The 14,854-nt window shown below is 44.2% G+C and overlaps 1 long non-coding RNA gene across 1 annotated transcript in view; it reads right to left on the bottom strand.

Moving 5' to 3' along the window:
* Positions 1–14,854, bottom strand: part of LOC141569319 (uncharacterized) — a 389,769-nt gene that overhangs the window by 215,053 nt on the left and 159,862 nt on the right. The window contains exon 2 of the long non-coding RNA XR_012492832.1: positions 8,853–8,933. This is a non-coding gene — a long non-coding RNA (uncharacterized LOC141569319). The remainder of the gene's footprint in view (positions 1–8,852; positions 8,934–14,854) is intronic.

The following is a 14,854-nucleotide window of genomic DNA, read 5'->3' as shown; positions in this document are numbered from 1 at the left end:
GTGCTGAGTCTGGGTGGCTGGTGCCACACTGCTGCTGGGATTGGCAGGCAGAAGAAGCCAAGGGACTCCCAAGAAGGCTTCCTTCCTGCCACTCCCCTGAGAACTGGGCATATCAGCATCAGCATCAATTGCTGCTTTGCTAGTCCCGAGAGCCCCCCGCCCCCTTTCTGTGTGACATGCAAAAGGAAGTCCAGCTGGAAAGTGAAAAATGCAGCCCCATCATTCAGATGTGTTTTTCTACGTGTTGCCTGTTTGGTAGATGTGTCTGACTGTCGAGGTGATGGACTGACTTTTGAGCTCTTCATTAATACATTCCAGCCAACCCAGGTTGGCCACATTGACAGAGTGAGGTGAGAAGCTGGATGATTATCCACGCAGTTCAGGAAATACAGCCGTCAACCTGGAGAACTCTGCCCCCTTAAGGGGAACTTGGTTCTTACCCACACTCCCCAGGCCTATATAAGCGAACGATGCAGAGCAGATTCTAGATTACTGAATTAAAACAAATGGATCCATTTGTATGAAATAGGAAACAAAAGCACTAATACTAGTTTTCAAAAATGATAGATGTGGCCATTATTTAAGGGTTAATTAGTGCAGATAACCAAATTAGACCACAATAAATATTTCATTTGGGAGAGTGAATTTTCCTGGTTAAATGGATAATTGCCCATATTTTTCCTTAAGCTATGTCAGCATAATCTTAGATAATCAATTGGCAATTAATTGCTATGTACTACGTTCAAGGCTCCATGCCTTAGGATACAAAGATTAAAGACAAGAGACCACACCCTCAAGAAACCGTTTAGTTGGGAGCCATGAACTACTAATGAAAGATACTATTTACTGAGTACTGACTACTGCCTTGTAGTGTAGTAAATGCTTTATATGCATTATTGCATTTAGTCCTCATACTGGCACTATGAGGAAGACATTTGCCCCATTTCATAACCAAGTACACTAAAAGGTACCTGGCTAGTCAATTACTAGGCTAATTACAGCATGTAATTAGTGGACCTGGATTTGAACACAAGTGTGACTCCACAATCACTTAGAACCACCGTGCACACCACCTTTCATGCACACATGAATAGCTTACTGGTAAATGTTTAGTGCCTAGTGAGTGTGACAACAGTAAATACCTGATTTGTAAGGAAAGCAGCAAAGTCCTATTGCATTTAATTACACTTGTCTTTTAAAATTCAGCTTCAAAGGAATGGACCAAACCAGTGTCCCAGTTCCTCCATTAACCAGATGTTCTACACATCACCCTCCCAACTCCTTCTGCAGACCACCGGGAGAGGCGCAACTGCTGGTGTGAGTGCTGCCAAAAGGCAAGGACCAGGCATTCATTCTAATGCAAGAGGGAGCTCAGTCAATTATCTGTCTAATCATCAGAGTCTCAGTGCCCCACCTCCAAGCCACCCCTTTGGGATCCGAAGTATCTGAGCTTTTTTATTCTGAATCATCCTGTCATCATCAGAAATATTTATTAAGCACTCTTAAAAGATCTGCATGAGAAGCCTGGCTTTGTGCTTGTTATACAACTGTGTGCAGAAGTAATGCTTGGAGCTGATACAGCTCTCCTGCATTCCTGTGCAGATAAGCCCAGGGGTTAAAAGTCAATATGCTGACGGGGTGGCGAGGGGGGGGGGGGGGTCGAGCTCAAGACGGAGGTGTTAGAGCAACCTGAGCACACACACCTCCTCACACCAAATCTACCATTAGAACAACTCCCTCTGGGAGGAAAAATGGCTGGTGACGCCTAGACGCCTTCGAGTTGGGCGAACGACTGAAGGCCTACGTGGAAACAGGTAGGAGAGACAGGGACACAATCCACCAGAAACCCCACACTCCGCACGGCGCACAGTCAAACCACAAGCTGCTCCTGGAGGAGCGAACCCCACATGGGGCACCCCTAACTTTTAAGACTTGCACCTGAGGGATGCGCCCCCAAAACATCTCGCTTTGAAACCAGTCGCAAGACCCACAGGCGGGAACGACCAGAGGACCGGCGCCCGCGCGCAAGGACTCACCTGGCCCAGCGTGGAGCACGATGGAGGGGCAGCAGGACGTGGAGTGGGCGAGCCTAGGCCCGTGGGTCTGCGGAGCGTAGGCCTGAGGACAGGCATCTGGCTTGACACACATGTGGGGCCTGCGGGATGCTGTCTGCGATGGAGAGCGGCCGGCGCCGTCTTCACGCTCTCACTCCACCTCGCTTCCTCCCGAAGCGCCAATCTTTTTATTAAGTCCAGTTTTTCTTCCCCTCTCCAGAGCACCAGTATCTCCGGATAGGAGCTTCAACACGCATCTCCTGCCCCAGGTTTTGGGGCTGCCACCAGCAATACCTCTCCATGGCCCTGGTTCTGGTGGCCAGTGTGACTTTCTCTTGCGGGTCCCCCAGGACTGTAACCACCAGCGGAGAATGAGCTCTTAAATGGCCACCACCTCCAGGGCAACAGGCCCAAGAGCTCAGTCTTTCTGGGAAAGAGGCCTATTAGCTTCTGATCATGGCTGCCGCCTGAGGGGCAGGTTTCTGATTAAATAAATACATCTGGGAATCTACTCCTCAGAGGCCTCAGTGCGCAGGCGCTCTACTCCCACAAGCGCTGCTTCTGAGACGCCCGAGAGCTGGTATCTCCTTGAAAGAGCTTTTAGAAGCTCCTGGTGCACGGGTCATGGCGGCAACTACCAGGGGACACACCTTGATTGCCTGTCTTTAGTGGCCAAAGGGCTTTCCTTCCTGGATTCCACGGGACTGTAAGTATCTGAGAGATAGTTCTTGGCAAGCTACCACCTCCAGGACAGAGATAGCCACATGAGACACGTCCCCAGTCTTTCTGTCAAAGAGGCCCATTAGCTCCTCCTGGAGCTTCAGCCTGAAGCAAGCTTCAGGTTTGGCACATATTTAGAGGCCTACAAATTTCAAATTATATTACAAAACTAGAATGATAAAAACAGTATGGTATTGGCATAAAAACAGATCAATGGAATGGAATAAAAAGCCCAGAAATAAATCCATCCTTATATGATCAATTAATTTATGACAAAGAAACCAAGAATATACAATGGGAAAAGGACAGTGTCTTTAATAAATGGTGTTCGGAAAACTAGACAGCCACATGCAAAAGAATGAAACTGGACCACTATCTTACATCATACACAAAAATTAACTCAAAATGTATTGAAGACTTGAACGTAAGACCTGAAACCATAAAATTCCTAGAAGAAAATATGGATGGTAAGCTCCTTGACACAGGTCTCGGTGATGATTTTTTGGATTTAACGCCAAAAGCAATGGCGACAAAAGTAAAAAGTTAACAACTGAGACTATATCAAACTAAAGAACTTCTGTACAGCAAAGAAAATCATCAATAAAATGAAAAAACAAATGTATGTGACCCCAGGACACATCCTCTTTATCTTATTGCACAGCCAGGAGGTGCTTTCATGTCTGTGGCATCTTTCATGTCTTTCCATCATTCAGATTTCAACTGAAGTGATAGTGGGGGGCAGTGGGGAAGGGGAAAGGCGCCTTCACATTCGACAGCCTTCGGGAGATTCAACTGCCCACATTCACTAGACTATAAGCTCAGGGTGAGGCCATCGCTGTATTACTCACCATTGTATACCAAGTACCTCATTCTATGTGTATGATATAAAGAAGCTAAGGATATTTAGAGGGATTCAATAATTTTTGTTACATTCATAGGTAAAATTTTAGAGAGGGGAATGGAAAGAGTGAAACTGGATATTTTGACCTTGTTGACTACTAATCAAAACTGTTTTTAATAAACAGTTTCCACTGGTTTTTGAAATCATTCATATCTATCTATTCACTCAATAAATACTTATTTTGCTGAGTTCTAGGCATTAGGGATGTAGCAGTGAACACGTTCCTGTCCTGATGGAGCTGATATTAGGTAATTCAGAAATTTCACAATTAATTTTGAATCCTCACAGCCACCCTGTGAAATGGGTGAAGTGGGTGTTATTTGTAACCTGCTGGCTCTCTAAAATATTGAAAAAAATGTCTAATCTGTACAGTTTCATTCAGCAAATTACCTCAACAGAAATAATATACCCATCTGAACATGTATTTTTAAATTCCAGATTCTCTTCTGTCCTCAACATAATGTGATAATTTAGTATTATTTTATTCATCAATTGTCCTAACAGTAACACACACACACACACAACACCATCCTACCCTATCCCTTTCCTCACCCTCCACCAGTGCTTGTGAAGAATTATCACTGTCAAATGTATTATGTGCTTATCATGTGGTAGATAACTGGGCCTTATTTTATATTATTTCTGATCTTTGCAATAACTTCAGGAAGTAATTATTGCTATCTTTGGTTTACAGAGGAGAAAATTGTGATTCCAGAGATGATTTTACCCAAGGGCATAGGGCTAGTTAGTAGCTATCTTCAGGTACAAAGGCATACCTGTCTTGGCCGTTTCTGTGTTTTTCTCACTGTATCATGACTCTAGCAGTTTCCTTGACTCGTTTCTCTTCTGCCTTTAACTCATTCTCCACAGCTCACCAAAGTTACAGTTTTAAGACACAGGTTTGATTATGCAGCTACTCTTACAATGTATTAATGGATCGCCCGGACTTTCAGGATAGAATGTGCAAACCCCAGTATGGAACACAGGGTCCCTCCTGACTGGCCCCAGACTCCTTTGCCGAATTCTTCCAGGTTGTCATTCCCCACCAAGGATTTATTTCCACAACACAGCAGACTTTAGAATGGCTTTTTATGCACGTACTTCTTCTCTGCTTTATTCTTTTTCTCTCTCTCTCTAGCAAAACACCACTCTTCCTTTCACACCAACCTCAATGGGTTCCTCTTTTGGGAGGCATTCTTCTCTAAAGAGTTATTCCCCCACTTCCAGGATCCATGGTGCCGTGCATTAATCATAGAGTCACTTGTCACGTGGGTTTGCGTACTTTTTATCACCTTTTTTGACTTGTCTTCCCTCTCACTTGCCCTCAACTATACTATGGGCTCCTTGAGGGCAGAGCCACGTGCTTCCGCAGCTGTCTCCCTGGAGCATTAGCTCGGTAGGGCCTATTACACGGTAGGGTTGAAAAATTCTAAATGAACAATAAATGACTCCCTCTCTTTCATGTTCTTTCCCTCATGAACTCAAACCCAACAAGACATAAAGATAACCCCAGTGGAAGCATAGCTACAGGGCTCTCTGCACCTAAGCTCCAAGGTGGCTGCCACAGCCAAGCCCTGTGATGTTACCCGGTAGAAATGTAATTTTTAGATTGTCTTGATGTGACTTGATCATGCAATAATTGGTGAACTGATTGTATAATGTAAAACAGTCTGGCTATGAATAGGCCACTCCGAGATGAAACAAAAATGAGAGCATGTATGCATAATCGGTGTGTAAACGCAGGCTGGGTACCAAGCAGTCTTTTGATTCTTAAAGAGCTGAAATGAGAAGAGTCCCCCCCCCCCCAAAGCAATCTCTCCCTCCCTCTCTCTCTCTCCCCCTCTTTCTCTCTTTTCTCACTAATAAGCTTTGAGCAATTTGAAGGAAAGGTGTGATATTGCTCTCACAGATAAATAATAACCAAAAACACATAATGGTGATGTGATTATACCTCGCTGACTAAAGGGAATTAAAGGTGGATTCTTTTTTATTAGTTTACTGATCCTGGGCATCCGACTCTTCATAACTGCTCAATATATCATGCTAGTTAATCATTTTTGTCATTATCTGTAATGTCTTATTAGAGGGCTTCATTCATCTGGTTTTTATCGGTTTTATTGGAAGCAGTTTTAATCTCATTTCAGTAGCACTGATAAGCCTGTTAGTTTGCACAAATTGGTTTTGGTGACAATGTGGAGATAGCAATAATGCGCAACTTCCAAATGGAATAGAGAAGTCTATACTATAGAGAGGTCCAAAAGGGCAGGTGGAAAGAGCCAAGGAACTGAGACTAGGTGGAGACAGTGGTCTCAGTTTCTTAAAGGAAAATGGAGAAGGTACGAAATAGGGTGAGGAAAAGAGTGAAAATGAAACAGGAAACGCAGATAAGTTATTAGAAGCCCCCCACCCCGCACCCACACCGGCCCACAACTGAGGAATGCCAGCTCAGCGGTGGTGGCTGTATCAGACCACTAGGTGGCCGAATTGAGCAACAGCATCCCATTGCCATGGTGAGAACGCCGGAGGGTTAGCAGGAGAGGATTCCTATCCTGTGCTTTGCCCCTGAAGCTGGAGCACTGATGCTCCGATTTGACTCTGAGCCTGTTCCCAATACAACCAGAAACCTTCCCTCCAGACCGTCTCGGGGTTTCCTCCTGCACTAGGGTACTGAATATAAGCGTGGCCTTGTGCGATCTCTCCAGCTTAACAGAGCAGCATTGATCACTTCCACCTGGCCTTAGGTTGGCCTGATTCTCCGCTTCTGAGAATAAAAGAGACAATAAGCCCAACAGGCTCCGTGACTCAAAGTTGCATTAAGTATAGACGGTAAATACGGATCGCAAGTCATCTTCTGGGGGGTGGGAGGGTAAAAAATCAATAGCCTGTTGATTTGAGCAGCAAAGCTGGGACTGGATATCTGATTCAAGAAGGCAGCCACTTGCATTTACTGACTCCTGCATTCCTTGGGATCTTGGTACAAATGCCAAGAGATGATGTTTGTCTGTTATAATACAACCATGGCCCCTTTCTTGAGAGTGTTAATCTGGTGCCTGGAAGGATTTAAAACCAAAGTCACTCTCCAAATGGACTAAACTCTATCTGATTTATACTTCATAAATAAATAAATAAATAAATAAATAAATAAATAAATAAATACTGTCATGCAGGGACTCATGGTCCCGCTCCCCACACAAGAACGCAGGATATGGTGAGGCCAAAAAGGAACACCCACGGAGCCATAGATAGGGGACTCACACCACTATAATCTCTCTGGCAGCTGGTTTGGAAACACAGGAAGCAGGAGCCACACTATCTGCAACCAGCCGTCCACTCTCTGCAATCCGCAACCCGCAGTCCGCCGCCTGCTGGCTTAGCCACCGCAGTTATATCAGGGCCTAATGGCTAACCGGTAAGAGCTGACGGCCAACTAGTCACAGCTGATGGCCATCTACTACCTGAGCCATCACCTTTCCATGTGAGGTTGAGAGCCTGGAAACTGCTCTCTGGGGCTCTGTCCACATACATACATACATACATACATACATACATACATACATACATACATACAAAAATACATAAATAAATAAGGAAGCAATTCAAGGGAAATGTGTATCTCATGAAAGCCTTCAAAATCACTTGTCTCAGAGGCAAACATTCCAGCCAAATACAGCCAGTCAATTATCCAGTGGTGTTTGGGGTAGGAGGGTGCTAATAGTATTCCAAAATCCCAAACTGCCAAAACACTTTGCAGTTTCATTTTCAGCCCTCTGCTTTTCTAGGAATGTTTGGTTCATGTTTGTCTGATTCATTTCCACAACTCCAAATGTTAATACAAAGTTTTCTTGTAAATTCTGCAACTCTTTTTCTTTTTTCTTTTTTTTTTGTAGAAACCCAGGAGGCTATACCTCTTCCCCCAAACCTAAGCAAAGCATGAACATTCCTCTATTGTAGAATCTGAAACTCTCCACCAGATGGTTCAGATAGTCTACGCTAAATTTTCCCAGTCCATCTTCATTCCACGTTTTGATTTTAAAAGCATATCCATCTTGTAACTACTCTGTAGAGCAAAGGGTAGAGGATGAAGTTTAATGCCTCGCTTCTGATTTGAGTCTCTGGGGTAGAAATGGAATCCCAAGACCACAGCACAAAGAAGCTGACTTCCTTCAACTGCCTTTAGCAGACGCTCGAGAGAGCTCAGGCCTCCCTTCAAATTATGTTGCCAGTGGGCAGTCACTCAAGCAATAACATTAAAAACTCAGAAACCATTTCTATCCAATTTTGTTGTTTCTTCATATGGAAATGGTAGCAGAGGGCAACTGGGTACTTGCCTATGACCATATGAGTAGAATCTCCATAATTACCCGACTCCAATGAGGACATATTGGTTATGCATATGGTCTCATAAGAGGGTGGCCCTTTGAAGCCAGGTTTGGTCCAGACAATCCAGGATTTCATACCGCCATGAGGTAACCATGGAACCTATTGTCAGGGCTGTCTGTTCAGGAAGCTCCTTTGGAGACTGAACTTATACATGCTCTTTGTCCCTCCTCTGAACCATGCCACTAGCTCTTTGGAACAAAATGCACTTCCCACGAGTGAGAGCCCCTTCACAGCCAGTATGCACCATCTGTATTTGGATTTGTGGCCTTATAGCTTTGGACATGAATTCAAGGCCTTTCAGTGATCATCCTCCCCCCACCACCCCCCGCCATTCCATTTCCTACCTGTGACATCCAGCTCCTATAGGTCAGGGTATGAATCTTTGATTTATGTTCTGGCTCCTCATACCGCCCCAAAATGCACTGCTAAGTGCCCACATAGCATTGAGAGCCTTGTAAAGAATCTGTGCCAGCAGCTTCAATGTAGGACCAAGCCTGCTTCGGGTGGGCAGAAGGACCCCATACCAGGCTACACAGTAAGGACCTGCTCCTCTATTCACTCATGTCGTTATACTGATCACCAGAAAACTGTACGTGTGAGGACGCAGGTGTGTCAAGTGCCAAGTGCATAAAAGTCAGATCTGTTACTAACTTGATCCAAGTTAACAAGGGCTGTTGGAAAACGGGAGCCAGGAAAAGGAGACGTGTGGCAAATGGTCCATCTGTCTAAGCCTAGAATCCAAATATTACAGACCTGATGTCAGGAATGCACATGTAACTGCTGATTGGGGTTCTTACCAAACTTCTTCAAAACTTTTTACTGTGCATTTGAAAGTCTCTTCCTCCTTCGACCCATTGAGATGCCAGGTTTCTCTGATGCTGCGTAAAGAGGGAGAATAAAAATGAAAGTAAGCTGTCTTCCCCAGACTCCATCGGCCTGTTCTAGGTCAGTCACATGTGCCTCTGTCCCCAAGAGATCACAAACGTCTCTGGGAGTCCAGGGGGTGTCCACTGATTCTCTCAAGCCCTCGAGCAATAGCTGAGGCCACAGAAGCCTGAGACCAAGGTCAAGGTACTTGGGAAGAGGCCATCCCCTCTGCTGCAAAGCTGACCTCGGTGCTCAAGAATCCCCTGGTATCTCCTGGTGCTGGTGACATCCAGCGAAGCAGATGTTTTTGTTATGCCCTTCTTTCACTGCAGCCCCCACACCCAAACATTTGGGTTTATTTTAGGGTCTGGGTTCTGAAGGATAAATGTCAGAACTTCCCCTTTCCTCCTCTTTGTCGCATTGTCCCTGACTAAGCACATGCCCTTCAACCTTCTTTCTCTAGGATGTGCTCTTTCTCAGCATATACTTGGTGTCTTAAACCAGTAGATACCAGGAGCATAGTGAGGAGTTCTCCCCCAAGCGCCCAGTTTCAGCTAAAACAACATGAGCTCAATCTGGGACCTCCCCCAGCCCCTGATTACACACACAGAGAGACACCCACATCTCCACATCTCAGAGCTTGGGGTACTTAGAGTATTTCTTCCATTTCCATTTGATCACAGCTGCTGAGTCAGATTTACTATTTGGGGAAACATATATAACCCAGTTACGAGGCCAAGTCATGGTCCATTCTACAAATAGAGCCGTATTCAAAGATACTCAATCTCTCTAGTTTTTAAAGAACTTTAGTATATAACGGAGTCTCTCTCTATAAAAATGTCAAAGGAACCCCATTTATAGCCTCCAGTAAAAACTTCTTAAAATTATCTTTCCCCGTCCCTCTGATTCTCAGTATTGCTCACATACCCCAGCTGATCCAAATGCTTTCTCCACAGTGTCCTGTGGATATTTGCATGAGTTCTTGGCTTTCCGTCTTCTCCCCCTGTTCTTCCATCTCTAGTCTTTCATTCCCGCCATGAGTAAATCTCAGTTCTTTTCTATGAAACCCACCCCTCCCCGTTCTCCTTTCTGCCACCATCCATTGTTGGGATTTTGTATCCCAAAGTCCAAGAATTGAGCCTTAGAGAGGTTTAGTCATTTGCCTCGCAAGGTAAAATTCTTCCTGGAGAAGGGGAGGTGAGGAGACGCTGAGCATGCCAGCTGTGTTCCCTGAGTCTTTGGGGCTGGAGAGGGGGGAGCTGTGACTCTCACATTAATACTTTTTGTCTCCAACACACAAAGATCAAAGTTGAGTTTTAAAAGGAGTTTTCATCACACACCTCTCTCTCCCTACAGATTCTAAACCAATTGAGAATAGACACTGTAATTTTAGGGCGATCCAAATATAACTGTATCTGTTGGTGAGCCTGAACTGTAGAATCTTAGACGTGTAGCCAGAATCAGGTTGCTTCCTGCTTTCTGTCACACGTAGTCCCTAGAGCTCAGGTAAGGGAGATGGAGTCTGAGAGCAGACCTCATCCCACCAGCCTCTAGGAGGAGCCTAGTCTGCCGCACCCCTTACTGAGCCCAAGGGCACTAAGAGCCCAAGAGTCTCCGCCTTCTTGCAGGGGAGCAGGGGCACAGGGAAGGGCACGTCTTGGTAGTGAGAAGGCCCGGAAGTTTTGAGTCATGCCTGCCTTCTACCCTTCATCCGGTCTCCCCATCAGATAAGTCATCCTACTCCCGTCATCCAGTGCAAAAAGAAGGGTGCAAAATCCCTTCCCCGCACTGAAAAAGCTCCACGAAAAACCCCACTACCTGCTAAACCAATGCATAGATATAGAAATCAGGAGAAAATAATCTGCTACAATTAATAAATTTCTGCTCACAAAAGGCTCATCCAGACATTGATCTTTTAAATGATTTCATTCTCTTTCCTTATTAAAAATATGTGTGTGTCTTTTTACACAAAGTAGTAAAAATAATTAGGGGCCGGCCCGGTGTCTCAGGTGGTTGGAGCACCATGCTGCTAACACCGTGGTCACCGGTTCGATTCCCACATGGGCCACTGAGCTGCGCCCTCTACAGCTAAGATTGTGAATAACAGCTCTCCCTGGAGCTGGGCTGCCGTGAGCTGCTGTGAGTGGCGGAGCCAGGGAGCTGTGTCCTACACATCTAGAGTGAGAAACAACAACTTGAACCGGAGTGGGGGGAAGGCGGAAGAAAGGGGGGGGAAACGAAAAAAGAAAAAAATAAGAAAGAGTCAGAAGACAGTCTTCTAATTCTGACTGGCACCAGCGGTCTGGTCTGCCTCTCACATTGGGGCTTGTCCTCAGAATTCTGTCTCTCACACGCACTCAACTGCCCACCGACTGGGCAGCTCCTCCTTCCATGCACTCAGCTTGAACCCCAAGAGCCTGCCTATGTTCAGAGCCCAAGCTCTCATTTGTAAGGATAACAGGGCACCTCCATCATAGCAATTTTATTTTTAAAAAATATATAATCTGATGTCCTGCAGTGGTAGAGTAGCTCAGCAATGTTTAGGAGCTATGACTAGCCCTCAGAGAACTGCCTCTGTTCAAATCATGGCCCCATCACTCAACAGCTGACTGACCTCTGCAACTTAACCTCTCAATGTCTTGATTTGTAAAATAGGGGATATTAACAGTATAAACCTTATAGTGTTGTTTTAGGATTTAAATGAGTTAGTGTATGTAAAACACTTGGAACAGTCTCTGGCACATAGGAAGCTACATGGAGTGTTTGCCAACATTATCATGCTTTAGTAAATTCCAGTACAGAAACAAACAGAACATTATAACCTCATCACATTTTATGAACCTTTGTAATAACATGAAAGTGCTTATGCTTAATTGTTAAATTTAAAAGTTCAAATTACAAAGTGCGTGTACCATTTGGAACCATATTTAAAAATCACCAAAAATATACAGAATTACAACAAAATGCTAATTGATTATCTTCCATAGTCAGATTAGGAAAGATTTTAATTTTTCTGTATGTTTCCATGCATGAATTTTCTACAATAGCATGTATTCATTTTAAAGAACAATGTTTATCTTGATTTTTGAGATAATTCTGGTATCTGGGACCAGGCAAAGAATCTCTAACGAAATGTTGCTCTTCCAGTCTGAGTATACCACATGTTACACAGACAATAAATTCTTTTCCTGATGGAAGAAAAACATTCTTTTGTCAGCAATAAATTACTCTATTCCCACCCTACCCCACAAAAGTTACAAATGCTTTCTCCTTGGTAGGTTCTTCTCCTGGGGCTGCATTCCACAACTCTATGGCAGGTATCAAGTTCTGCTATTCCTCTGAGAATCCATCCATCCCCATGACAGTTGTTGCTTGAAGCGAGAAGCTTTGTCAACTCTACCTGCTCCCCCATGACCTAATCCCACACACCGTATTTACCAAAGTATTAAGTATTTGATGACAGAATATGCTAAAGGCCAAAAATGACAGCTAAGCCCAGTCTTCTATGGCTGCTCCAGTCCCCCCTCGAGGCAGAAGACTGTTTGAAATAACAAAACCTGAAACTTTCTAGCCCCATGTTTAAGCCTCGACCACCAGATCTATGGCTCTCTAGAATATTCCTGGGGTGGAAGCTCTCACCTTGACTGACATCTTTAAAGTTTATTGCCAGATTCAGAGGGTTGCAATTTTTCCCAGTATTTACAAGTTTAGACTGCTGTAAGCCAGAAGAATTTACCCACTAAGTATATCACAGGACTCAATCTATGAGGTTCAGCGTCAAACCCAGGGGAAAAGCAAGTACTCCCCAGCAGAATGTTAAGCCCTAGGTCATGGCACTTTCATAAACTCACATATACTCTGGCTCAGAACCCAACTAGCACCAGGGAAGATAGGTTCAGCTTCAGGCCACTCACGCACAAGCTCTACCTTGTCTTGCCTTGTTCCTCCATTTCTTGCTCCTTTTTATTCCCTCTGGACTCATCAAAGTCACAGAATATTATAGCTGGAAAAGAGCTGAGTGTTCCCCAACATCACACAGCTAGTTACAAAGAGTGGTAGTAGCAGCAGTAGTCACAGCAACCAGCACCGACAGCATTCACTATGGGCCAGGCACTAGTGTAAGGTTTTAAACACACTATTAAAGAACAGAATTCACCAAGTACATGGAAGATCTAATTGGCTTTATTAAATGATCCATGAATCTGGCAGCACCCCTTTTAGCAACTACAAGAACACTCCGTGGAGTTGTGCGAAAATAGGCAGAAAGAGGGGGGAACTAAGAGTGGATAATTTTAGTCATGGACACTTTCCCTCAGGGGGAGCTGAGGGTCTTATCAGACAGATTACATTACTAGCGTTGATCCGGAAATTCTAGACCAATTGGATTGGTTTAAAATTTCACGCTTGGGAGAGGCCGTAACTGCAATTAAGTTAGCGATTAAGTGTTTGGTTTGGTGAAGTAGCTTAGCAAAAGTGACTCCATTTCTGGCCAGTTTTTTTTTTCTTCTAACAATAGTAACTCATTTAATCTGCGCCACAACCCTGTAAGGTAGATGCTATTATTAGTCCCATTTCATTGATGAGAAAACTGAGTAACTTTCCCAAGTTCACACAGAGTCAGAAATCAAGCCCATTCAGGTGAGGCCAGAATCCTTGGTCTCTTGTTTCACCACTGATCAGTGTTCCTTCCAAGTACCAGGCTGTAACCCAGAATTCCACAGCAAATGTCAGCAGACATCACCTTCTGAATCTCCTTCCTGAGCCTGCTGGGCAAGACAGAAATCAAACAAAATAATCACAGAAATGCAAAATAAAAAAATCCATTTGACTTCATCTCAAAAATATTTCTGACCACCCACCCTGTGTGGTAGGTGCTGGGGGGAAAGTCAGAAATAAATAAAAACAGGGGTATTGTTTTCATGCAATTTAAAATGCAATAGGGAAAGAAAGAAGAATGACATTAATGTTGAACATTCATAAAAGTCCGGGAAAGTCTTTTTTTTTGAGGACTGGACACAATACAAATATGAACTGCAATGATCATGAAACAAAGACTTGTGGCTCCCCCACCAAGCTCTTCTTCACCAACACCAATGGTCAAGGTTAAGCCCCTCAGGTGAAGCCATAATTCTCATATCGGTTGATAATATCATCAGTGCTTGCAAGAATGCTAAGAGGAAGCTAGTATTAATACCACTTTAGAGATAAGATTTCTGATCCTGAGGGAATTTCAGTAGTTTGCCTCTAAAGTCACAAAGCTAGTACCGTATATTGCAAATACAAGATTTAAGCTGTCTTTGGGCCCAAAGCAGATTCACTGCCCACTGCACAGCGCTCCCTCCACCACTCCTTCCATTCCCTAGACTCATCTCCCAGCAAAGACTTTAGCCATAAGTCCCATTTGCTGAGTGATTGATGAGGATTTCTGAGCGATGCCAGCCTCTCCTCCAGGCCTGGCCTGGCTGCTTCGCCATTCCAGAACAAACACACGTTTGATCTACGAGGCTACTTTCTTGCCATGAAAGGATGTGTCTCCCAAGTGACCTCTTCCTTGGTAGTTGGAGAGAAAGTGTGATAAAAAGCAAAAGCCGTGTCCTTTGAAGATAATTCATACGTTCGCCAATAGATGCGATAAAGTAGCTAGAAATCCAGTACAGGCTACAAACAACTCCACATTAAAAGCACCTGTGTTTAATAAAACTAATAAATCAAATGCTGTTAGGTGGCACCTTCTGGCTATGTTTTAGACCTAAAATTGGTGCACGTGGATCATATAAGTAGAAAAGGAATTGAGTAAGCAGAGAGAATGCTAATCTCTGATATACCCCTCCAGTATTTCTAGGATTCTCTCCATGATTTGTTTGGGGAAGTTTATCAAAAGTAGAGTCTCGTTCTCAGAAAAGTTATGCCCATAATGGTGTCATGCAGGGTG

The sequence above is a fragment of the Rhinolophus sinicus genome, linkage group LG17 (genome assembly GCF_036562045.2).
Source record: "Rhinolophus sinicus isolate RSC01 linkage group LG17, ASM3656204v1, whole genome shotgun sequence".
NCBI lineage: Eukaryota > Metazoa > Chordata > Mammalia > Chiroptera > Rhinolophidae > Rhinolophus > Rhinolophus sinicus.
Note: the sequence above shows the minus strand (reverse complement) of the source record. Positions and strands in the feature narration are given on the sequence as shown.